This window comes from Petaurus breviceps, unplaced genomic scaffold (genome assembly GCF_028583685.1).
Source record: "Petaurus breviceps papuanus isolate PSGF00001 unplaced genomic scaffold, PetGlider_PUasm1.0 173, whole genome shotgun sequence".
In the NCBI taxonomy this organism is placed as follows: Eukaryota; Metazoa; Chordata; class Mammalia; order Diprotodontia; family Petauridae; genus Petaurus; species Petaurus breviceps.
The window spans coordinates 25694327-25721650 of record NW_027185759.1 but is presented as its reverse complement, the minus strand read 5'-3'; the positions used below and the strand labels follow the sequence as shown (position 1 = coordinate 25721650).

At 37.0% G+C, this 27324-nt stretch overlaps 1 pseudogene; it reads right to left on the bottom strand.

Moving 5' to 3' along the window:
• Window positions 1–15785: 15785 nt before the first annotated feature.
• LOC138157870 (gap junction gamma-1 protein-like) lies at window positions 15786–16674 on the bottom strand (annotated as a pseudogene).
• Window positions 16675–27324: the final 10650 nt, after the last annotated feature.

Below are 27324 nucleotides of genomic sequence, written 5' to 3'. Positions count from 1 at the left end.
CAATTACTGGAAATTAAAGAAGATCCTTATAAAAACACATGAAGATCCATTTCATTTCACATTTGTTTGTTGTTCTCCCTCTGGTTTCATCCAAAAATGCATTTGGGAGGGGCTCATTAAGTTGGCTTTGTGTCAAATTCTCTCTTTTGTGAAATCACCTTGTAATCTTCTGTAATCCTACTATATATGGCTTACAGAGATTAATAACCAAACTACCTATAGTTGCCATGCATACTATTTTGACAAAGAGATGGGCTGACCAAACAGTTCTTTCCGTATATGTTTTTTAAACCATTACCATCATTTATATTATGTTTGTATTGGGTCAGATTTGCTATATGAGGCAGTCAAATGGTGCAGTTTAGAGAGTGCCAGGTTTGGAGTCAGGTTAAGAGAATGATTCTGCAATTTCATAGCAATATCTTTTGTTGTTGTGTTGTTGTCCAGTTATTTTCAGTAGCACCTGACTTTTGTAACTCCACTTGGGGTTTCCTTGGCAAAGATACTGGAGCAGTTTGCCTTTTTTTCTCCAAATCATTTAACAGTTGAGGAAACTGAGGCAGACAGAGTTAAGGTACTTGCCCAGGGTCACATAACTAAATGTCTGAGGCCAGATTTGAACTCACAAAGAAAACTTCATCTCCCTTGGGGTAACCATCGACCTCTCTTTCACATCCATCTTTTTGGCTTCCCCAATTTAACATTGGGATCTATCATTTCCTCCATCTTCCACTTTGACAACCAGTCCTCTCCATGTTGGGATTGAAGCTATGCCAGTAATATTCTAATCATGGCAGTCTCCATGGACATATCATACCAAGAATCAATCTACCTTATTCATATGCAAATGCCATGTATATTTTCATGTCTTTAAAGAAAGAGGCCTCAAAATCAATGAACAATACCATATATGACACCTGGAGATAATGATAGATATCCCTTTAAAAGCTATGGTTATATATGACATGCCCATATACTACTTCATCAAAATAGGCACCTGCCTTTTGCAGAATAGTTTTTATCCTGATTTGTTCATCTTCTTGCTGATTCCTTTTGTTCCTCTTGCTTCATTAAAAACATTTGATCAGCAGAATTTTCATCTGCAGTTTATGAATATAATACCTGAAGCTATTTTTGCATGGTTTATTAATGTTCTCTAACCTAGATGTGTTTGCTCTTCCAAACATTTCCAACCATCATGAAATTCCCCATATAAATATCATTCATCAAAGAAAAGTTAGACTGTTTCCATTCTTTATTGACTCTTATTTTTAATAATATTTTTATTCCATTCCTTATTAACAGGACACACCTGTTAATGAACCTGAATTATAAAAATAAACCTTATTTTTTTTTATCAAGCTTTACTGAAATCACAGAAAAAGAAATGTTACTTAATTAAGACAATGTTTTGAGTCTTGCTGTTGAGTATATTTTGAATATAGGTTTCCAAAACAAAGAAGAGAAAATTTACCTTTGCAGAGGTTTGTACGTGTGATAGAGTGCCTTAAAAGTTATGGGTGAGGTAGAGATAAAAAGAATACATTTAACAAAACTGTTAGGATTATCAATGACAAGTACTAATACTTCAAAGCACTTTGGTGACTTATGACCTACATTTCTAAAATCTAAAACCTGATAAGTACAAATAATCTAATCCAACAAGCAAATGCATTCTGATTTAGACAGAAGCAAGTTACATAAAGAAAATAATTATAGCAAAAGCAATAAGCTTTTAGGAAGCACTTACTAAGTTCCAGTACCTGAGCTAGGTGCTAGGGATACAAAAACGAGTGAAACCATGTTTACCCTCAAGGAGCTTATACTCTACCCGAGAGGAGACAACATATACAGATATGGATACATCCACAGTGATTCAGGGAAATGTTGATAGGATCCAGATGTAAGAGGCAGTGGCGTCTGCTCTCGAGGAACTTATTTGTTTTGTTTTGGGGGAAGGGTAGGTGTAGTAGGGACAACATATAAATTTATAGAAACCAGAGAGATTTCACATAAACATAGGATCATGTACATGATGATTAGTGGAAGGAGAGAAGACAAACAACTGGGGGTTTCAGGAATGTGTTCTTGCATCTGACCATGGAAGAAAGCTATGAATTGTAAAAGGGAGTAATGAGAAATTCTTGCAATCTAGACATGGACCAGAAGCCACAAGCACACTTAGGAAACTGTTGCAATAAACCAGGTGAAAGGTAATGAGTATGTGAATCAACAAATGTGTAACCCAGTAGTTTAAACTTGGTCTGCATACATTCTCCAAAGGTGAATATTTCAGTGCCTTGATTCCTTCTGTACTTTTGAAATTATCCATTTTTTCCTATAAATTTTCCACGGAAGAGACCATCTTCTTATTCTTTTAATATGTCAGTTATACCAAAGTACACTGACGATACGCTATAGTTATCACTTATTCATCCATTCGCTGATGTTGTTTTTGGTCTTCTTTGAGCAGGAAGGACAAAATCAAGCCATCATGAATTGAAATAATATTTCTTCCTTGAAATTCAGAAATAACCTAACCACCCATTTGCCTCCATTTTTTTTCTTCCCTTCCTGACAAAACAACATGTAACCATTCCAGAAGCCAGAAAAACACATTGTAAGTTGTAAACGCCAATTTAGAATCACTCTATATCCCCAGGTCAAAACTTCCTAAACCTTATGCCATACCTACAAGATCATTCAATTATTTTCAAAATTTGCTGAACGTGTTGTGAAGATTCTTGAGCATCTTAGTATATTCTAGTGAATCAGTGCTTTATATATATATATGGACTGTATGTATAATAGTATCAAACATATTCTACCCATACCTGCTTCACGATATCTGAATGCCTGCCACACCTTGTACCTGGGTTTTGACATAGTTGCTGATTTAGAATGGAGCTTACAAGAAATTTATTATATGACCTCTCTCTGGACACAAAAGTTCATTAATCAATGTGAGTTATTTGAAGAGAAGAATTGTCTTTTGCTGCTTTTTTCAGCACTTATCACAGTGCATTGGCTTGATAAATGTTCATTGACTGATGGAGTCAGTCATATTCACTCATTTGATATAGATCAACTAAGTAAAAATGGTGTTATAGGTACTGAGCTAAGTACTGGTGTTTCAAAAAAAGAAAGTAAATGATCCCTTTCTCTATGTAATTTCTGATTATTCTACTTATGGACTCTTTCCTTTTTTCAGTCATATGCTGTACTAAATATGATCCTTTTTGCAAAACTATTCTTAAACTTTTGTGTGTCCTGGACCCCTTTGTTAGTCTGCTGAAGCCTATGATGCCTTTCTCAGAATGTTGTTAAATAAATGTGTGAAACACAGAATTACAAAGGAAAACAATTATATTGAATATACTTATGAAGCTTTTTTAATTGATAGGTCTGATTAAAAATTACTTTTGTATCTTATTTCTCTTGAGCACTACCTATATTCACCATGAATCTTCCATTGTCATTTTTATACAAAATTTTTGTCTCCCTAAATTTGAAATATTTTTTTGTCTGACCTTGCATATTCCAGAGAAAAAGAAAGATTCCCATTGATACCTAATTGTCAAATCCAGTCAGTTTGCAATTTAATAGTACTATTTTTTCTCTCTTGCACTTAATGTCTTCTATTTTGTATGATGGTTATTTCAACAAATTTTATTCCTTTCACATTTTGCTTACTTTGGGTGACTTGTTAGACCACAAACTCTTTGAAATCTCATAGAACCTGTTCTTTATTTTTTCCATTATTTTTCAGTGCCTTGCACAAGGAAGATACTTATCAATTTAATGAACACAGAATTCCAGAAGTCCAGGTTTTCAAAAACCTTCTAAAGAGAATGGTGGAGAAGCTTTACTTGTGTCACCAAGTGGAGCCATAGAGACAAATCAAGAAGAAGTGATGTCAAATCCACCTTTAAATATTTGCTGGTTGTGTGACTTTGAGCAAGCCACTTAATCTCTGTCTCAGTCTCCTCATCTGTAAAGTGAGGGTGGTAATCGCATCTGTTTCACAGAATTCTGATGAAGAACAAGTGAACTAGCAGGTGTAATGAACTTCATACAGACTGATATGCTATTTGGATGCCAGGTCTCTGACAACACCAAGGGGAATGGAAGAAATGGAATCTATCCTGACTTTCTTAACTCCATCACAAATTCAGGCTTCTCTGATTATTTATTGCTCCTGTGTTCTGACACTCTCCCTTGCTGTAATTTACCTAAACCTCTCTTACCGTAAGAGCTCAGTGCATAAAAAGCAAGGATTTAAAAGTGCTTGATTTGAAAACTAATATAAGCCTCTAAGAAAAAAAAAACATCAGTTTTAAGAGGTCTATCCAGATGAACACCCGAACTTCTTTCATGGAGTCAGGATTGGAAACATTGTACTATGTCCTCTATCATTCCATTCATCCCTACTTATATTGGGTAAATCTCACTGATGACCTTCTGTAAAAGATCCCTAGTGTATCTATGGAATGTGCTGGGGTGCTTCCTCTTACTCCTTTAACATTCCAGAGGTACCCCTGCAGGACTCGTGTGGCCTGTTTCCTTTATTCTTCCACATCCCTGGCTCACCTTCATTCCTAGTCACACAGGTCCTATCATTATCAATGCTTTTATGCCAATTCTCAAATATATCTAATCATTGGTGATATACTGGAACTGACTTAAAACTATCTGTCCTTTCAATCACCTGAAATTGTCTTTCTTCTGTGGTTCCAGCATTCTATGATTTTCATTTCATGAGAAGGTTATTTAGTAAAGAAAGGAGAGTGGCTTTGGTATCAGGGGATCATATACTACCTGATGGACCAGTTCCTTCATTTTGAGAGACATTCAAGTTTTTCATCTGATATCTGAGGACCTTGGATTTGACAGCCTTAAAGGCCCCTCTCACTCTAAATCAGTGATCTTATTATTTTTCATCATTATTCTCTTCATATTTTGGTTACCCTGCCTTAAGACTCTGATCAATCCAATCCCTACTCAACTTGGATACCAAATCAACTTAATTGAAATACAGTTCTGGTCATCTGACACTGGTAATCCAGAAACTCCATTGGTTCCCATATTATAGTTCATTGCAAACATAAATAAATCTGGCACTCAAAGTTCTTCCAACCTGACCCTTTCCTTTCTACTTGATATATATGCCATTACTTTCCATGCACTCTGTCTTCCAGCCATACTCACCTACAGAGAGTTCCTCAAATAGGACACAGGGACTGTTAGATGCAATAGTGGACAGAACACTGGGTCTAATTGGAGTAGGGAAGGTGATATAAAGTCTGGCCACAGACATTTAATGTTAACCAATCAATTAATATTTATTAAGCTACTACTATGTGCTGGGAATTGTGCTAAGTGCTGAGGATATAGAAGAAAAAAAAATAATGTCTGGCCTAAAGGACATTACAGTATAATAGGTGAGACAACATGCAAACAAATATACACATATAAATACAAATATACAAAGCCAGCAGTATACAAGAAAATGAGGGGGTAACTAACAGAGGAAAGGTACTAGAATGAAGGTGAATTGGAAAAGTACTTCTGTAGGAGGTGGGATTTTAGTTGAGGCTTAAAGGAAGGCAAGGAAGTCAGTAGTCACAGAAGAAGAACATTCCAGGGATTTGAGGCTGCCAGTAAAAGGTCTGGATCAAAAGGATCTTATCTGTGGAAGAGACAGGAGGGCATTGTCACTGGATCAATAAAAAAGGAGTCTGAAGACTGGAAAGGTAGGAGTGGGTTAGGTTATGAAGGGCTTTGCATGCCAAAGAGAGGATTTTGTACTTGATGCTCAGTTAACAAGAAGTATCAGTTTATTGAGTAGCGAGTGCTAGTAATATGATTAGACCTGAACTTTAGAAATCACTTCAGAGGCTCAGTGGAGGGTGGATTAAGGTGCGGAGAGACTTGAGGCAGGAAGACCTACCAATAGACTAATTTAATAATCCATGCATGATTGGGGTGATATGGGTCTGCACTGGTGATACAATATTAGAGGAGTGAAGGGAGGCATATCTGAGAGAGGTTTCCAGGGTGAGAACAACTGTTTTTGTCAACAGTTTGGATATTGAGGGGGGAGTGAGAGATAGAGGGGAGTCAAGGAAGATTCCTAGGTTGTGAGTCTAAAGGACTGGGAGGGTAGTGTTGCCCTCTACAATGATAGGGAAGGTAAGAGGAGAGGTTTTAGAGGAAAAGACAATGTTCCCTTTGGGGCATATCTTGTCTGCTGGATATCCAGTTCAACATACCTGAAAAGCAATTAGAGATGCCAGGTCGGAAGTCAGCAGATAGACTGGTGCAGGATAGGGAGATCTGAGAAAAAAAATCACCAAGTAGCACAGAGGAAGAAGAGAATAGGGTCCAGGAGAAATCACTGAGGAACACCTACAATTAAAGGATGTTACCTGCAAAAGAATATGGCAAAAGAGTCAGAGAAGAAGTCAGAAAGGGAGGAGGAGAGTCCGGAACGAGATGGGTTCTGAAAACCTAAATAGACGAGAGTACAAGGGGGAGAGAGGGACCAGCTGTGTCAAAGAGGGTGGATAGGCAAAGGAGAATGAAGATTAAGGAAAAGGAATTAAGACATCATTGGCAGGGGCAGCCAGGTAGCACAGCGAGTAAGAGCACCGGCTCCAGTGTTGAGAAGACCTGGAGATCAAATCCCAGGCTCAGACACTTAGCACCCACCCAGAAACACCTGGCCGTGTAACCTTGAGCAAGTTACTTAACCCCAATTGCTTAGGGGTGGCCAGGTGGCTCAGCGAGTAAGAGCACCGTCTCCAGTGTCAGGATGACCTGGATCAAATCTGGGCTCAAATACTCAGCACCACACCCAGAAATAACTGGCCATGTAACCTTGAGCAAGTTACTCTTAACCCCGATTGCTTTAAAAAAAAAAAAAAAAGAAAGAAAAAGACATCATTGGCAACTTTGAGGAGAATACTTTCAATAGATTGCTAAGGACTAAAACCAGACTGTAAGTGGTTAAGAGGAAAGTGAGAAGATGGAAAGCAGAGACTGCTTTTTTTCTTGTACGGTTTAGTTACAAAAAGTGGAAGACATAAAAGCTGACAAAGACAGATTTGAAAAAAAGTGAAAGATTATGGATAACTAGATGTGTTACCCTGGGGAAGTCAGTTAACCCTTGTTTGCCTCAGTTTCCTTAGCTGTAAAAATGGGATAACAATAGCACCTATATCCCAGCTTTGTTGTGAGATCAAATAAGAGGATAATTGTAAAGTGCTTAGCACAGTGCCTGCTACATAGTAAGTGCTATAGAAATGTTAGCTATGATAATGAACACAGGGAGGAGGAGGAGGAGGAGGATGACATTTCTTGTTTCATCCCCAATGCTTTTCACTAGATGCCTCCATGCCTGGAATGTCGGCACACACATAAGAACACACATGCATGTACACATACGTATGCAAAATATGTACACATACTGGCATGAACTTGAATTTACTCACGTGCTAAACACATACATAATGTGTACATATTTATGTCTGAAAGTAGTAGTACTAGTAGTAGCAGTAGCTAACATTTATATACACTTTCTATGTGACAGTCACTGTGGTAACTGCTTTTAAATGATTATCTCATTTGATTTTTCTCAAAAACCCTGAGAGATAAGTACTATTATTATCCCAATTTTACAGTCAAGGAATATGAGGCAAAGAGAGTTAACTTGCTGGGGTCACACAGTTGGTGACTGAGGCCAATTTTGGACATAGATCTTCCTGATTCCAGGCCCCCAGAGTTCTAAACATTGGGCTACCAGCTGATGCTACTTCTCTCTCTCTCTCTGTATATGTGTGTATGTATGTATGTAGGTATATGTATGTATGTGTATGTATGTATATACACCAACACATATACATACACATACATGTACGTGCTTAATATAGGAACACATGTATGTGCAAATGTGTGCATTATGTCTGTGCATATGCATCTGTGTATGTGTACATGTAGTATATATACATGTGTGCATATGTATGCAAGCAATACACAATATATTCTATATTACATATATCCATCTCCATCTCATTCTCTTTCTCTGTTTCTATCTCTTATCTCTATCTCATTTTTTCTTACCTATATATTAGATCATTATTTAGATATAGCAATAGTGATAGACATTGATGTCAATATGCTGGCAAGTAGTCTATATGTATATACCAACCTATAAATCTATATGCATTTTATATTTCACATTTATATTATACACCTATGTATATGCATGTGCATATTGTCTATTCTCTCACAAATTTGATTGTAACCTCATCAAGGACAGTGATTGTCACATTTTTCTACTTGTATCTAGTTCCTGGGAGTGAGTCTAATACCAAATAAACATTTCTTAAATGCTTTTGATTAACTCATCTTCTCTGCAATAACAATGTGATAATATATGGGATATATTGTGATCATTGTTTATTGTATTGTATATTGTGATAATGTGATAATGATGCTTAAATATTTGTCTTACACATTCCTTACTTTTCTGGTGGAATCCAAACTGGCTTGTAACCAAGTACTTCGTTACAAAAGCAACATGCAGAGTCACCTTGGAAGAGGGGCAGAAGTAGATGTCTCCTTGCCTTCTGAGCTGAGCTTCTAGTCGTTCATCGCCAATTTTTTAATAACTGAGAAATTCTGTCCATATTCCATTTGACTAAATGCACATGTGCTCATCTCTAAGCAGGGGAATGTGAGATTTCTACCTCCCTGCCCACCCTTCATCATTACACCTTGAACCAGAGCTAGTAGACCAGCAGGCAACAAGGCAGCCAGCAGGTAGACAAGGTGAATGCCAGCTCAGAGGAGCATGGCCTCTGGCAGTTGGAAAGAGAAGATTATGAGTAGTAGTCTCTTGAAATGTTGATCTGATCAGGTCTCATGCAAGGAGCAGTAGCTCCCCTTCTTCAGTGATTGTAGTAACACAGTGGGGCACAGCATTTGAGTTACTTCATTCAGCCATTGCATTTACATAAACTTTTAAAAGTATGTAAAATTTATTTCTTTTTAATGTCCACTTGTTTTGTTGTTATTATTGGAATCATTTCTGGGTTAGATGCAGAGTTTTATCTCTTGAAATCTTGAAGAGCAAATTTTTCCTTATGAGTCAAATCATTTTCTTTTAATAATACTGCCTGATCTCATTGGAATCTCAGATATCTGGGAGATACATACTTCCCTTTCTACTCAGTTTTGACAGTAGTGACATCAACCAACTGTGCTTTCTAGAGGCAAAATGTGAGAGTGGATTAATAACACCACTTAAAAAGTCAGTGTATATGTTTTCTTAACTTTGAATTTGAAAGGCCAGATATATTTGCCCTGCTTCAAAGTCAATGTGATGGTGAAGAGGGGGGGTAAATTTAGGTGGTCCAGCTCATATGGTATCGATCAACGTTTTCCTTGCATAAATGAACATCATTTGATATAAACTATCATTTATCTCTGCCTAGGAAAAAAAAATGAATAGTAGACTGGGAAACCAAACTGCATCTCAATTTAAGTAATAAGACACAGCAGGGCATGCCATTGTTACGTTAGACACCCTGATGTGCCTTAATGTGATTATAATGTGGCTTCTTTAAACAAAACAATTATAATATCAGTCCATAATGCATTATTGCCAGCATCATCCTAGGGGACAAAACCTTCCATTTGAAGAATTGTCTGATATGAAAAATTAAATCACTTGATAAAACAACCAGCTTAAAAGTTAACATCATTAGTTTTTACTTGTTTAAACTTCACCTTTCCTAAAGTGTCATATCATTCATTCATTAAAAAAATAATAATATTCACTCCCTGCCCAAAGAAACTTTTTCTAGATAATATATGGAATATGAAGACAAATAAAAACAATTTTTGACCTCATGAATCAATCAATCAACATTTGTTAAGCACCTACTAGGACAGTCTAATTTAGTAGTTAAGATCATCATAAAGAACCATAACAAGGGGGCAGCACCAGCCCTGGAGTCAGAAGGACATGAGTTCAAATCTGGCCTTGGAGATTTAACACAAAAACTAGCCATGTGACCTTGGGCAAGTCACTTAACCCCAGTTGCCCTCCAAAAAGCAAAAAAAAAAAAAAAAAGAACCATAATACAAGGGAGGAGAGAATAAATGTCACAGAATGTACCTTTTGTGATGTACCCACAAAGTCTTTGAATTTTTTGTGGGGGGGGCTATCAGCTGATGTGTGTGTACTTGTGTGCATATGTGTGTGTAGTTTCTGCAAAGTACATGCATATTATCCATTATTCCTTAAGTTCCTATGACTTTGGAATTGATGTGGGACCAGACTATACAGAGTACAGTAGACTAGACCTTGGAAGAGCTAATGGAAAGGAGAATTAGGAAGCCAGGGTGAGGGAGAAGAGAAGCCCCAATATCTAACCACCAAGTAGTAACTTTGGTCAGCAAGTCAGGCCTGGATGTCAATTATCCCACAATGTGGAACCAATCCCACTTGAACCTGTCTAGAAATCTCACTTCAGACCTGTCTTTGTGTGGATGGAGCTTTCCCAACAATGCATTCTTCCTCTGGAGTATGTCTTCAATTTCAAACCCTCATGGTACTCTAGCCTTTCAAAGGAAGGAGGAAAAAATTCTGGCATCTTCCTCATTCGTGTATTGAGCCAGATCAGCTCAAAGTTTTATTGCATAATATTTGCAAGGCATTTCAAATGTATCACTGGTCTTATCACTTTATTCTAATCACTCAACCCTTGTTTCAGCTCCTCGAGAAGCAGTGCTCATCCTTTCCTTCAAATATCAATTGTTTTTTTATCCAATTATCTGTTTCCTTTTGTAAGGTACAACTGAACCAATCAAAAGTCTAAAGAACCTTTAAGATGCAAACAGATCCCTTCAAATCTGAAGACAATGTAAATTTATATCCAATGGTTTTTATTATTTGTCTCTTATGTCCTGTAATTTGATATCCTAATGTCAGGGGAATTAAATTTATCAGGGAATGCCCAATGAACCAATTCTCATATTTTCACTAATAATATTGTTTTCATCATTAACATTTTGTCGGCCAATACCTTTTAATGGTAGAGTATAATTAAATTAAAAAAGAACTTACTATCCAATAGACCATAGCTTTCTTGAGTTTAAGAAAATCTTTAAATCCCTCCACTTCCAAAATGGATCCACTCAATACACTCTAAACAGAAGCAGAGGGAATGTGATTTCTTCAGGCCAACAAACCTGCTTTTATAGTCACTCCAGTACAGTTACAACCCACATTATATTATGTCCTTTGAAACATGTTAGAAGTTTCTTGTGAATGAGTTTAACTAAAATTCACCCTAGAATACCAAGCAGAATTGCTTATTCTGTGATATACACATGTACGCTCTCTTTGTACTCATGGACTGCTCCAATAATCACAGGAAGGAAGAAATCAAGAGAAATAGTATCTGACATTATTCTAGGGCCTTTATATTTGAAAGGGAATGCTTGTACATAACTGTTATTATTTTCCTTTGATTTTTGAAGCAGCTCATCAGTATAAAGAGAACTCTACACATATCAAATGGTAACTTTTTCTCCACATTTTAATGTGAATGTGAGTTCAAATAATTTTAGAAACTACAGTGATGTATTGAGACTGCTGGGTTTCTGTAAGTGTCTAGACATAAATTTACACAGATTAAAAGTTTAAACTTCAGATTCATCTCAAAATCAACTGAAGAATGACATTTTACACAATAGTCCTGATGCTTATCAGAGGATATCAACCTATTCTCCTATATGGATAAAAACTGTTCAGAGTAGACAGCAGCCATTTCTTTGGGTGTTCTAAGTAAATGCATATCAGCATAGCAAAGGATTCATATTGAAATAAATCATCTGAAGCCAAAAAAAGTCTCTTTATTTGTATCATTTCAGAACACACAGCAGCTTCAGTGGTGAATTCAAATGCTGCCTCAGACACTCACTGACTGTATGACTCTGGACAAGTAACTTACCTTTTGTCCCTCAGTTTCATCATCCACAAAATAGGAATAATATTAGCAAATATTTCTTAGCTGTTTTTTGGTTGTAAAATTGAATAATATTTATAACAGATTTTTTAAAACTATAAAGCAATTTATAATTTTAGATAAATTATTGTTATTATTATGAATAATTTCATTTTTCCTCTACTTTGTAAGATGCTATATTTCCATTTTTTTAACAGCTTGACCTGGAAGGTTTTCAAATATGCTGAAAAAATGTTAAGAGCCTTAGTTGGTTCTATAGATTGTTCCCATGAACTTCACCAAGTACAGTTATGCACATATTTTGAACATGCACAAATTCACACACACACACATCTACATATATGCATACACACATACATTCACAGATAACACATGTATAGGTCTATATGTGTACATGGATACACAGAAATGTGTGTATATAAATAAAAATACATAGGTAAAAATCTCAGTTGCACCTAGGACACACTTCGTGGGTGTATATATGTTCCTATCTCTCTCTGTCTCTTTGTCTCTCTGTCTCTCTCTGTCTTTCTCTCTCTGTCTCTGTCCGAATGTCTTTCTGTCTGTCTGTCTCTCTCTATATGGATATATATGTGTATATATATATAGAGAGAGATACATAGATATATATAGATATATATACACACACACACACATAGCCACACAAATACATGTACACTTAGTTGCTTATATGCCTTTTAAGAAAAAAGACTGTATTCTTATTTTTTTCAAGAGAATTACATTGTATAAATGTATTTTTGGAAATTTGGGAGCAAATTAATGGATTAAACAAAACAATTCATATGCAGTACAATCTTATTATAGGATTTAGCATGACTTCACCTATAACAATTCTATTATTAAGCAGCCTTACCCAAAGCCTTGGAAATTATATTACCTCAAAAATATCTAACCACTTCAACTTGGCTTGAGAGAGAGAGAGAGAGAGAGAGAAAGAGACAGAGGGAGAGAGAGGAGAGATACACATACACATAAGTATATGTATGTGCATATGAATACATATGTAAAAGTATGACATAAATTTAAGTCTTTAAAACCAGAAAAAATATTATAGTACACACTGTGTGATTATATTTTTTATTTTCTCCCTACTGAAACAAACAAATGAGTTTGTAATTTGTTCAATGTGGATATTCCCCCCAATGATATAGATAGTCAGCAACCAGAGTTGCCTGTCCTTTCATAAGTCTTGTTAATAGTCTTCCTTTAAGTCTACAAGAGGAGAATCTACCCCCACCCCTAATAATATGTCAGAGACCTCTCTTGCTTTTTTCTTGATATCACAAAAATGCCAATGGAAAACATACATTGTCCATTGACAATCACTTTGACCATGTGCCCAGGTCATCTTTTTCAATTTTACTAGACTTTGTTGACATCCTTTCCTTAAGTTCTCTTTCTTATTTCTTCATATATCATCCATTACAACCTGCTTGCACCCATCATATGCTTCTTCATTTCCCTTTGTGCAGTTTTAATTTCCAATTCTTAAGAGATTGTAGTGCTTAATGATTCTGAGACTTAAAACAAAAATACACAATTTATATTTACCAAAAAAGATAGAAGTGAAAGTATCAGTTTGATGAACTGAAAATGGGCTAGGCAAGGAGAGAAAATATATCTGAAATTGAAATCTCAGACTCCTGGTACTTTGTATATGCAAATGAATTGCTCTCCAGTTTCTCAGTTTCCAATTTGTCTACACAACCATTACCATCACTATAATTTGGCAACAAATCCCCATGGCACCAACAGAGGTTCAGTGGATTAGAAAGAACCATGGGCTTGTGTTCAGAACACCTGAGTTTTATATTGCTAATGAGATGCTAAGCAAGTAACTTTATTTCTGGTTGGACCTCAATTTCTTCATCTATGAAATGAAGGAGTTGGACTAAATGCTATTTGCTCTTAAAATATCTGGTACTATGAGGTCTAGGGTGTAGGAGGGGGGTTAGAGATGACCATAGATCTCATGCTATCAGACCACCTATGGTTTAAGAGGGAATTATAGAATCTTGGATTCAGAGCTAGAAGGGAATTTAGAGCATATGTAGTTTAAAACTTGCATTTTAAAGATAAGAAAACTGAGGCATAGAAAGGGAAAGGAACTTGACCTAAAGAGGTAGGGAGAAATCCAGCAGAATTCAAAACACAGGCCTGTGCCTTTAAATCCAACATTCCTTATGCCGCAAGCCACCTCCTTCGTGTAGCCCTCATTGATCACTAGGCTGTCTCCAGCAGGACATGAATAACAGGTTGGAATGCATAGTCAGAGAAGGGCAAGGGACAAAGAGGATGACAATATACTATAGCCATTCTGGAAAAGAATAAGGTATATGAGAGTGGAGACAAAACTGGTAGCCCAAAAACCCAAGAAAGGATTAGCAATGAAGTAGCAAGGTCAAAGAGAGAATAGACCCAGGTAATGCCAAAATCTTAATGTCTGCCATCACTCATTGGTTATGGTCAATGAGAAGGATGGCCTTGAAGTTTTTCATCCAGGAACATGGCACTAACCTCTCCCAGTCAATCTCTTTGATGTCTGACTGATGGTAAAGGCACTGACTCACCTCTGAATTCTTCTGGAAAAGAGACAGAATTGAGCTGTTAAATAATTTGCTTATAGACATATGCAGCGGTTTTTTGTGAGGTTCAAATTAGAATAATGGGTATAAAACACTTTGCACCCCTCAAGTACTACAGAAATGCCAGTCATTAGCATCATCATCATCATCATCATCCTGCAGTCAGTCACCAAACCTCTAGTCTAGTGACTTCCTTTCCTGAGTCCTTCGCAATATTATTGTTGAATTCAAACAATGTTTATAGAAAAATACAGGGTGTGCTGATAAAGATGTAACATTTACAATCTCAAGGGGAAAAATGTACACGTACATTTTTAGTTCAGCACACATTATTAACATTTTCTTAAGTGTAGACACTCAGCAAAATAGTAAATAAAGTCTCAGTTTGGAGCAATGGCCAGTTTTTGATGTGTAAATGATCATATTGAAGATGTAACAGTCTACTCTCACAAACCAATTGGAGATGATTCTGGACCACCTCTGTTCCTACAGCTAGTAGTTTCAGATACATTGCAAGGCCACGCTAGCAAACTACACCACAGTAGCTTTTGTGTGTTGTTGCCACCGTTATTTATCTCATTCTTATCTTTTTTTCTATGAAATTAAAACAGAAATGATCCTGGATCAAGCTGCCCTCCCACTGTTGCTCCATAAAATAAGTGCTTTTTTTTTGACAGAACAAAGTAAGTACTGGTAAAAAAAAAAAAAAATCAGGCTTCAATGCCAGTTGGCACCACGTTTGGAGGCTAAGTCCCTGAGATGATCAAAGTTTCAAGTATCTAGGTTTCAAGTTTCCAGGTTCATTGTCCAGTAAAGTCATTGTTCTGGGATTTGGGGGAGGGGAGGTGGAAGAGCATGAGAAAGAGGGTGAAGAGAATGATCTCTAAGGAGAATTACAGGCCTTGATGGTCTATCCTCCACCTTCCTTGTAGCTATGTGTGGATACATTATGTGTGTCCACATATACATATGTATACATATACATACATATATCTCAAAGGGTACAAAAATTACTTTAAAATATAAAGCTTTTATGGGTGGAGATTCTCAGGTCCTTGATCCTGTGGATCCCAAAGCTCTCATTTCTCCTCATCATGTGTGGTGCTGCAAATGCCGTCGAATAGGAAACATCCCCTGTAGGTCACAGCTCTGTCTTGGAGAGCCGGGTCTCTTTCTGGGCTTGGTTGTGCCGGTTTTATTGAGTCGAGATATTGTTGATTGGAGGCCCACCGGAACAGTAAGGCGCTGTTGCCAGAGGTGTGTCCAGATGCAATGCCATGTCCATTTGCTTCTGGACCAGATGCAGCTGCTCCTGCATTTGCTCCAGCTACAACTTGAGACCCTTGGAATGGGGAGGTGGGGCAGAGCTGTATCCTCCATTCTTCATGCTTCCCAGGCCAAGGTGCAGCAACTCAATCAGGCTGAGCAGGAGGCAGAGGCCATATGACTGCATACATGACCAGCAGGAAGATGGTCTTCTCTGTGGGACGAGATACAAAGCAGCCCACGGTGTGGGGGCAAGGGCTGCGCTGGCAGACATAGGAGGGAGACACTTCCAGTCCATAGAGCAGGTACTGGCCCAGCAGAAAGACCACCTCTGAGACAGATCGCACCAGCAACTGCCCAACATAGGCCCCCAGGAGCCCATCCCTGCGGATCCTCCTGCGACCATCGTGGGCTCCATCCTCAGGGCATTTCTGGGGATTCTTCTCTTTGATCATGGGCTCCTCTTCCTCCTCTTGCTTCTGGGTCCTCTGACGCGGGGACAGATGGTGCCCGGCATAGCCCAGAGAGAAGACGGTGGGCGCAGTGACCAGGAGGATCTGGAACACGCAGAAGCGTAGGTGGGAGAGGGGTGCGAAGGAGTCCTAGCAAACATTCTGGCAACCTGGCTGCTAAATGGCCTCCCCACCCACGGCCCGTAGCACCAGGGGGTAAACAACCAGCGCGGAAAGCCTGAGGTTCCCCACCAGGGTGGAGTGCTGCTGGGTCACAGCCTCCAGCAGCCTCGTCAGGAAGGCCCAGCTCATCTTCGATCTTCCTAATAATTACTTTCCACGACCTACAATCTCTTCTCCAGTTGCCCAGGCTCGTCTGAAGCCGGGTTAGCGGAAAGACATGAGGGGAAAGGTGAATTTTGTTCCTGCCTCGTCAGGGCACTCAAGAGGGGAGGTGCAGTTGCAGGTGCGGGTGGGTAGAGTCCATCTTCAAATCCTTGGTCCCTCCCCTCAATAAGTGCTTTTTGTAATTGAATAGATGAATTGGGACATAAGCACAACCCCATTGGGATAAACTTAACAGAATATGAGATAATGTGGAATATATATACACATATATACACACACACACACACACACATATATATACATACATACATACACACATACACACACAAAACACACACATGTCTGTATAGGTGTATATGTGTGTATATATATGAAAAACATATAAGCATAGTCACCTATTTCAGTGTTGAGAGTTCAGAGATATGTTCCATCATCAGTTTCCCAGGTAAAGGGAGCAATTTGGTTTGTCTAGAAACATGTGAATCGGGAAGAATACAAATGAAGTCATATTTCAAAAATCTGTATATCTCTTTATTATGTCTTTGATATATTTCCTCATGATACGCTTAGTCTGGACAAAAGAAAATTCAGAGCTGGCAAAATCACTCTTTGCATTTGAATGGCTATTATGGAGAATAGGTAATAGGCTTCTTGTGTTTAGCTCCATGGGGTGGAGCCAGGAGCAATCCTTTGAAATTAAAAAAAAAGGTCAATTTTAGCTTGATATGAGGAAAACTTCCTAACAATTTGATCTCTCACTAAATTAAATGGGCTAACGTGGGACATTGCACATTTCTTCTGCCTTTTTCTTCTTCACCTTAAGGCTGAATGTCAAACATATTACTGTAGGTGGCTGAAGAGGGACCTTTCATCTTTTAAAGTCTGTAATTCTCTGAGTTTTGACATCAGAAATGCCATCCAGATGGCATTCTTTGATTCCATTCATTCATTTGTTCACTAGTTATTAAATTTAATTCACTTGCAAGTCATTGAACCATCTTCCTGATGTCACGGTCCTCTTCCAGAATGAAGGACATAGAACAACCTGTGAGCAGTAGAAGGTACCTCACTTGGGAACAAATTGCCCAGTTGTAGTTGGGCAACATAGCTCCCTCCCTCCTTCCTTCCTTCCTTCCTTCCTTCCTTCCTTCCTTCCTTCCTTCCTTCCTTCTCTCTCTACTTCTTTCCCTTCTTCCTCTCGCTCTGTCCACATAGGGCATCATACCTTACTTGCAGGTGCTCTGCCCAAAGAAATATAAATTTTGATCTTTGAAACCTCAATAGCTATCTTGGGGTTTACTTTTGGATTCGTGGGTCATATTTCTTTCTTAAGGACTATGCCTTAAACCCAGATCAGTCTGACTCTTTTTGAATAGGCAACAATAGGTCCTAGCCCAAGTCTTACTTGGACAGTGTTTGGGCCCTGATGACTCAGAGTGATTGTAAACAGCAATTTTCTCCGTTTGGGCCAGAAACCCCAGGGTTTTCCCCTCTAAGATTGATTTTTTTAACTAATAAAAGAGGCCATTCTTTGCTTCATTTCTTACCTACCCTTAATCACAGAATGGGAGTTGGCTTAGTCAAACTGAAACCTGAGAAAGACTTCTTTAAAACTTTAAAAGTTTTAAAGAAAACTTTTAAAATTTAAAATTTTAAAATTTAAAAACTTTTAAAACTTTAAAAGGCCAAGGTCTCCTACTATATTCAGGCCATCTCCAGTCATCCTGATCTGTATCTTCCTTCTGGACCCAGAAGGAGGAGAGAATGAGGCCGATGACTTTGTATAGCTCTCCCTGACTTAAATCTAATTCACTTGCAAGTCATGGCATTACCTTCCTGATGTCATGGTCTTCTTTAAGAACAAAGGACAAAAAAACAACAGTGTATTAATTAAGTTCACAAGTATTTATTGATCATCTATTATGCACAAGACTAAAAAATTTGGAATATGCAAAGAAATAAGAACATAGTTCCTATGCTCACTGAGCTTAATGTGAACAGATTATATCTTTCAAAAATTTTAGTGAGACTTCTACCACATTTTCCATATGAGGAGAAGTAAGCTCAGCAGAACCTTAGAGTAGAATAGGTCTGAAAGGTCATTTAGTCCAACTAATACCTAAACATTAGGACCCTCTATAAAATAACCAGTAAGAGATTAGAAAGCTTCTGCTTCAAAGTCTCCAAAGCAGATAAATATTTTTCTCCCTAAGGTAGCCAGATGGCCCATTTCACTTTTAGACATCTCTACTTGTTATGGAGTGTTTCATTACTCCCCCCCCCCTTTTTTTTTTTTTTTTCTCTTCCTTTTTTTTTTTTTCCCTTCCTTCCCCTTTTTTTTTTTCTTTTTCACTTCCTTTGTATTATTTTCCCTTCTTTTGCCTTGACTTTCTTTTCTTTATCTCATCTTGTCTCACTTTCCCTTTTCTTGCCTTGTCTTTTCTTCTCTTGTCTTGCCTTGCCTTCCATTCCATTCTTGCAACATTGAGCCATGAGCTACTTCTTTACAACTTCCATCCACTATTCCTCACTTCGAAAAAGCAGTAGTTCTTAGTTTTTTGTTTTTTTTTCCTATGTGATCCCCAGTCAATATGTCTACTACTGAGATCCCTGGAGTCACGGTCAATATCTACACTCCCACAAAGCCCTAATAACAATGGCCAGCCCAGTTCTTCTTGAAAACATGACAGGGTAAATTTTTTGCTTCCACTGATACTCCCCAGAAAACAACCATTTCGCATAAAAACCTCATGACCTTACTTGATAAAAAGGTGACGGTCATTGAGTTTCCAAATAGACTGATCCAAGGGAGCTTTTCTGTCACTGGCATTGTCAGGATAGGCTTTATCTGTTCTGCCATTATGAGGGGTTATTGCTGAGCCAGACTGAGAGGATGCCTTCTGAGAAAGAGCAGTTAAACTGACAGGAGGATTGTTTGACTTATAAATAAAACATCACTGCTAAAGTTATAATAAACCATTGAACATGAACCCTACACCCCCTGCAGCCACAGTGCCTGTAAAGAAATAAATTGGTCATGGAGAATTTAGAAATAAAAATCGTTAGATACCATAAAACAAACAAACAAAGAAAAATCTTGCTAATTCTGTTCAGAAAAAAAAACAGCAGATGATGCCTACAAGTTTCCTCCTCCTACCCTTTGCCTAAAATTAAGTTTAAGAGAATGAATGATATATTTTTGTTGACTGATCAATGTCAAGGGCACTGAGGCTCCAGTGGGAGATTTCTTGGGTGACAGTTTTTCCAGTTTCATTGCTGCCCCAGGCTCTGCCCATCAGATCTTCCACAATCACCATTTCCACACAATCTACAAACAGCAGTTCATCATTCAATGTTGCAGAGAGATCATCCATAATCAGAGTATTTGAGAACTGGCATCACTACTCTGCACACAATGGCATAAAATGACTTTCCTGGGAGCTGAAGACAGTATTTTATCACTATTTTAAAAGTAATTTCTCCCCTACAAAATTGCTTTCCCCAAATTAGATGCTCCTTCCAGGGAGCATGAAGAAAGGGTGTTGCTGCCATCCATCAAAGCGTTCAGAAGCCATGAGGGAATGGTTTTACATTCCTGGTAATGACCAACTTGTCATAGACCATCTACTCTTTTTTTTTCTGTAGCTCCATCTATACCATCTACTGCTTGATCACTGTCTTTCTGCTGGGGTCATTAATCTTCTTTGGGTCACTTTCTTGCAATGAGAAATAAGCAAATATCAGGCCTTTAAAGATGGCAAATAATAATGTGAGTGTTATGATATGCCCTCATTGTAATTCTCGAAATTGGAAGTGTAAGCTCATCACCCAAAATTTCAAATCTGGAAACATATGCTCTTTAAAATGCAACATTAGAGGACAAGTAATAAATTGATTACTTGTATGTAATTGCACTCCCACCACTCTTTGATGACCAAAGGTTTTTGTTGTTATTATTATTGTTACTATTTCCCCTTCATATTGAAAATCAGAATGTTTTAGAAAACACAACTTCCTATAAACCTTCAAGGGTGTTACAGATTTTAGCACAATGAGGAATCTGAGCTATTTAAGAAGTAATGCAACAGATCAGGAAATAAACCACCAACAACCAAAAAAACCTCTCCCTGAGTCACAAAACATTTTGAAATATAGGACAGACAAAGTTCTCTTTGTCTATAACCCCAAACATCCTGAGGCAATGATAGGTCAGACTTTGAAGAAAGACTGAAGTAAGAAATCATCCCTGAGCATCTTTATCCATTCATGATTTCCAAGTTACTCACAATTCAAAGTTCTTGTAATTTGATCCTGATTTTACTATGAAGTATATTTGACTGTAGGGTATAGGAACTGAGCCTTGAAAAGAACCAGAGGTAACAAGATGCAATAACACTAAAGGCACGGGAAACAGCCCATGTAAAAATCACAGAGATAGGAAAATCACATTAATTTTGGGTAGGAAGGCTGTACTATTGAGCACATATTACAAATAAAGACAACATTGCTTTCAAGTAGAAAACAATTGTCCGTTTATAAAATATACAAGCTTGTTAAGTACATTAATGCTTGATTTAAAAAAAAAAATCTAGTATGTGATGCCCCTCTCCTCAATTTAGGGAAAACCTATTTTCATGTGGATGTTTTGATTTCAGAGGGTCATTGTATATCTTGGGTTTTCATGGCAGTTCTGATGTGCACAGTCTTATGGTTTATACAAGTCACTGCTGGAATCTAGCTGATTTGTAGGGATTTTTTTCTTGTTTTGTTTTCCCCTTCAGAGATGAAGGTGTAATGTATCCATGCCCTGCAAGTGGTTTCAGTGCTCTTTTCATACAAAGAGAACTCCCATATGAATTCTTGTCTACAACATTCCTATGAATTTTTATAATCCTTGGTTACATAAAAATATATTCTATTTTTTTCAACTTTCAGTATATTTTTTATGGATGAAAGAGGCAGCTTTAGACAATGTCATCTTTCAATGATTATAATTTTGCATTCAGTGACAGTCTCCTTATTAATACAGAAATTTTATAATCCTATTAAAAATTCTCTTCCTCATTCACCTAAACTAACACTAAGCCACTAAACAATGTTTGAAGTTCAGGGGCAAATATAATTTCTTAAGCACCTATCATAGCCTTGTGCATCTAGGAAATGTCATTGACAATCACAGAAAAATAACATTTGTAAAGTAAAGCTTGAAGAACAGATCATAAAATTTCACTGACAACTATTAGAATTTTAAGAATGCCATCACAAAGAAACATCATTGAAATCAAAACATTAATCAACCAACATGAAAGTAAGTAGATGATAGATTGATGGGTAGATAGATAAATGGATAGATGGATGCATGGAAATAATCTGGTATAGTTGAAAGAGTTTTTGCTATGAAATCACAGGATTTGGGTTTACATTTTACCTTGGATGCTTACTTACTATGACATCAGACAAATCACTTAAACTCAGTGAGCCTCAGTTTCCTTGAATGTAAAACAAAGGAGTTGGAAAAAAGTAATTTCTAAGGTGCCTTTTAGTTCCAAGCAGTAGTATTTGTGAAATTCTGACAGTCACTTAGAGAAATATTATGTGCCAGTCAATGTATGATTTTTGTACTTTCATTTCTTTTTATGTCAGGGGGATTTAACTTGAGTGCATAGACTGATGTCAGTTTTTCCATGTACTTGAATGAGAAACAAAGCCTCTCTTTATTTTCTGCTATTCCTTAACTGAAAATGAACATTTATTGAATTATCTGTTCAAATGCAAACTCCTTCAGGGCAGGGACTCTTTTGTGTTTCTTTGTATCTTTAGTGTTTTTAGCCCAGTGTCTGGAACATATTAGGAGCTTAACAGTTGATTGAGTTAAAAACAAAAACAAAAACAGTTTCTGAGAAGGGTTTCATAGGTTTTGCCAAAGAGGTACATTTGCAAGAAAGGTTAAGACACTTTGAATAAAAAATTAGTTGAATAAATAGAGATATTAAATCTATCAAAGAGAAGAATTAGTTCAGAAGAGAGCAGTTACTCAATCAACAAGTATTGTTAAGTAATTACTATTTATCAGACATGGTACTAAAAACTGGGGGTAAAATGAAAGCAAAAAGAAAGTAAATCCTTGCCCTCAGGAGATTACATTCTAATGAGAGAAATCAATGCATAAATTAGAACTGAAAAGTTGGGGGCAGAGGAAAAACCAGGATCAGGGCGTGGCTAAGTCCAGAGAGTCAGAAGCAAATTTGAAAAAAAATGAAGGATTTCCACACATGACCCCTTCTCAAAGTGGAGAAAGAGAACTCATCAAGTGGAGGAGACAAAGAGATGATAATTATCTTTGAAGTATTCCAAGCGAAAAGTAAGGAAAAAAAAGACAATTGTACTTTTTCTTGTTGTTCTTGAAGACAGAACTAGAAGCAATTTCTGGGAATTGTAGATGGACAAATCATCTTCAAAGTTAAGGGACAAAAAGGCAATTCCCTAAGAATTAAATCTGGCACTAAGTGGAATGGGCTGCCAGGGAAGAAAGGGTACTTTGCTTTCTACTAACACTGGAAGCTGCTGGCCATTGACCAGATGACTACTTGTCTGAGATGTTATTGAAAAGGATTATTTTTATGGGTAAAATTTGGACAAGGGGCAACTGGATAGTAGAGTGAATAGCACACTGGGTTTGGAGTCAGGAAGACCTGGACACAAATCCAGCCTCAGACACATAGTATCTGTTTGTCCTTGGGCAAGTCACATGAGCTTCATTTGTCTCTGTTTCTTCAGCTATAAAGTGTAGATGATAATAACCCTATCTCCAAAGGTTGTTGTGAAGATCAAATGAGATATTATTTCTAAATCACATAGCATGCTGCCTGGTACATAGTAGTCTCTATATAAGTGGTAATAGAAGTAACAATAGTAGAAGCAGCAGCAGCAGTAGCCATCTCAATAGTTGTAATAACAGTAGCAGTAATTATTTATTACAGGACCCCTAAAACACCTTCCACATTTTACATTTTGATTTTACTTTTTTGATATCATAAATATATGACCAAAGTAGAGTAATTAACGTCTTGATTTGAGGAAAGTCCATCAGTTGGGAATGCAAGATAGTGTCTGATTTTGTTGAAGAAGCAATCTATAAAGAAGTTACATTTTATGTTTCTTGAATTTTTCATGTCCTGGAAAAGATATTAAATTCTTTTTTTTAGTCTCTCAGTATATATATATATATATTTTGATTATATGTAACAGAGAGATCATTAATTGGGCCCAGAACTGACAGGAAGAGAAAGCACTAAATTTGTATCTGGGAAATCATACAGCTGATGCCCTTATTTCAAGTGGTTAAGAAAGCTGAGGTTCAAGTTCTATCTCCAACATATATTGACTGTATGGCTGTTTGCAAGGCACTTAACCCCTCAGTTTCTTAGACAACTTTCAAAGGACTATAAATTGCAAAGAAGGTGCTGACCTGTTTTGGTTGAAGGGTCTCTATATCAATGAAATTTCAGATAAAATTCCTATTTTTGTAGAATTGAAAGTCTTCTATTTCTACCAAATCTTTTTTAAATTAAATTTTATGTTTAGTTTTAGTTTACATCATTCATTTCCTAAAGATTTTGAGTTGCAAATTTTCTCCCTGTCTTTCCCCTACCCACCACCCCAAAAGAGCAAGCCCGCTGTATACTACCTCCCCCAATCTGTTCTCTCCCATATATTCCCCCATTCCTCCTCCAACTTTCAAGTAAGGCAAGATGGAACTCTATAACCCAGTGCCTGTATATCTTATTTACTAGCTGCATGTAAAAAAAAAATATATATATATCTATATATACACACATACATACACATATAATATATATTATTATATATGATATATAATATATTTATATATGTATATTTAAACATTTCATTTTTAATTTTTCAAAAGTGTGTGCTTCCAACTTCCCTCCCCCCCAACTAGCCCTCCCCTCCATGATTCCCCCTCTCATCCCCTTCCCTCCTACTCTCTTGTAGGGTGAGATACCTTATTAGTGTGTATGTCATTCCCTACCTGAGTCAAATTCATTGAGAGTAAGGTTGGCCCTTTTCCTTTTGCCTTCCTGTTCTTCCCCTACGTTGTAACAGTTTTCCCTTATCTCTTCTATATGAGATAGTTTACCCCATTCTGTCTCTCTCCATACACACACACACACACATACATACATACATATATACACACACTAACATATGTATTCATATACCCATATACCCTCCTATATAGACATATATGTGTATATGAGTATATATATGTGTGTGTGTGTGTGTTTGTGTGTGTGTATTCATTTCTATTCCCTTGAACTATTCTCATATTGAGAAAAGTTTCACAAGTTAACATTATCATTTTTCCATATAGGAATGTAAATAGTTCAACTTTGATAAGCTCCTTATGATTTCTTTTCCCTCTTTACCTTCTCATGCTTCTGTTGCTTCTTGTATCTGAACATCAAATTTTCTATTCAACTCTGGTTTTTTCATCAAGAAAGCTTGAAAGTCCTCTATTCCATTGAATGAGCATATTTTCCCCTGAAACATGATACTCAGTTTTTCTGGGTAGGTGATTCTTGGTTTTAATCTCAGCTCCTTTGACCTCCAGAATATCATATTCCAAGCCCTTTGATCCTTTAATGTAGAAGCTACTAGATCTTGTGTTATCCTGATTGTGTTTCCACAATATTCAAATTGATTCTTCTTGGCTGTTTGTAATATTTTCTTCTTGATCTGGGAACTCTGGTACCTGGCTATAATATTCCTAGAAATTTTCTTTTTGGGATCTTTTTCAAGAGGTTATTGGTGAATTCTTTCAACCTCTATTTTGCCCTCTGGTTCTAAAACATCAGGGTAATTTTCCTTGAGAATTTCTTGAAGGATGATTTCTAGGTTCTTTTTTTGATCATGGCTTTCAGGTAGTCCAATAATTTTTAAATTATCTCTCCTGCATCTATTTTCCAGGTCAGTGGTTTTACCAATGAGATCTTTCACATTGCCTTCTACTTTTTTCATTTGTTTGTATCTGTTTTATAGTATCTTGATTTCTCATAAAGTCACAGGCTTCCATTTTCTCCAATCTACTTCTTAAGGAATTATTCTCTTCAAATGAGCTTTTGAGATTCTTTTTCCATCTGGAAAATTTGGCTTTTTAAGGCATTCTTCTCCTCATTGGCTTTTTGAGCCTCTTTTGCCATTTGAGTTAGTCTATTTTTTAAGGTGTTATTTTCTTCACTCAGGTTATTGACTCTCTTTTCATGATTTTCTTGCATCATTTTAATTTCTCTTCCCAATTTTTCCTCCACTTCTCTTATTTGGTTTTCAAAATCCTTCTTAAGTTCCTTTATGGCCTGTAACCAGTTCACTGACCTCTCTGACTTTGTCTTTGTCATTTATGGTTTGATAATTCTGGAAAGCACCACAGCTGCTGGGGATCTACTCTCCTGACCTCCCTCTAGCCCAGAGATTAAATTCTTATTGAGAAAAAAAATCTCATTTAAATAACAGTATTTAGGTACTTAAAAATGGAAAGCTAAAACCCAAAAAGAACAACCGTCACTAACCACCATTGGCATCCATCACCACACATACCCACACACACAAAAACTCAGTATTTTAAGAGCCCCTGCTTTATATGATTCCTGACACAATTTCAATTAAAAGAACAATGTTACTTTGATAAAGTTAATAACATTACATAGTAAAAAAGACAAATATAAGTTCTCAGAGCCTGGGAATTCAATCCATATCTTCATTGTTCTATACCTATCCCAATCAATCTATGAGAAGTATTGAATGGAGGGTGCTGAAATCAATCTCTTTCTCTCTGTCTCACTCTCTCTTTCTCTCACCCTGTCTCTCTCACTCTCTGTATCTTTCACTTGCTTTTACTCCCTGTTCCCTCCCCCACTATTTAATCATTTATTGAGCATGGGTAGCTAAATGATATAATTAAAGATTTGAAGATGGGGAAAAGCTTAAGAAATGGAAATAATTCATGAGTATTTTATCCCAAAGTCCATATACTTAAGAATGTTAGAGCTTGAATCAGCCTTAGTACTTATTCCTGTTGTTGCTGTCATTCAGACTTTTTTTTTTGCTTTTTGGAGGGGCATTTGCAGTTAAGTGACTTGCTCAAGTCACTTGGTTTGTTTTTGTTTTAAGTGTCTAAGGTCAAATTTGAACTCAGGTCCTCCTGATGCCAGGGTCAGTGCTCTATTCACTGTGCCCCCTAGCTGCGCCTAATTCAGTAATTTTTTAGTTTTATACAACTCTTTGTGACCCCATTTGAGTTTTTCTAGGCAAAGATACTGCAATGATTCGTCATTTCCTTCACTTCATTTTATAGATGAGGCAACTGAGGCAAACAGGTTTGAGGAACTTACTACATGTTTTTGTGTTTTATACCACTTTATGTAAAACTTTTAGCCCCATTCTCTCCCTTAGTTTATTCTCCAAAAGGATGTTTGTAATTTCTGTATTGTAATGAATAAAAGCAGTAACAATATCTTTCACCCTGAATTGGAAAAGCCAACTCTTCAGGGAAAGACTAAAACCTCAAAGAGAGATAGTAATGTAGAGTGACAAGAA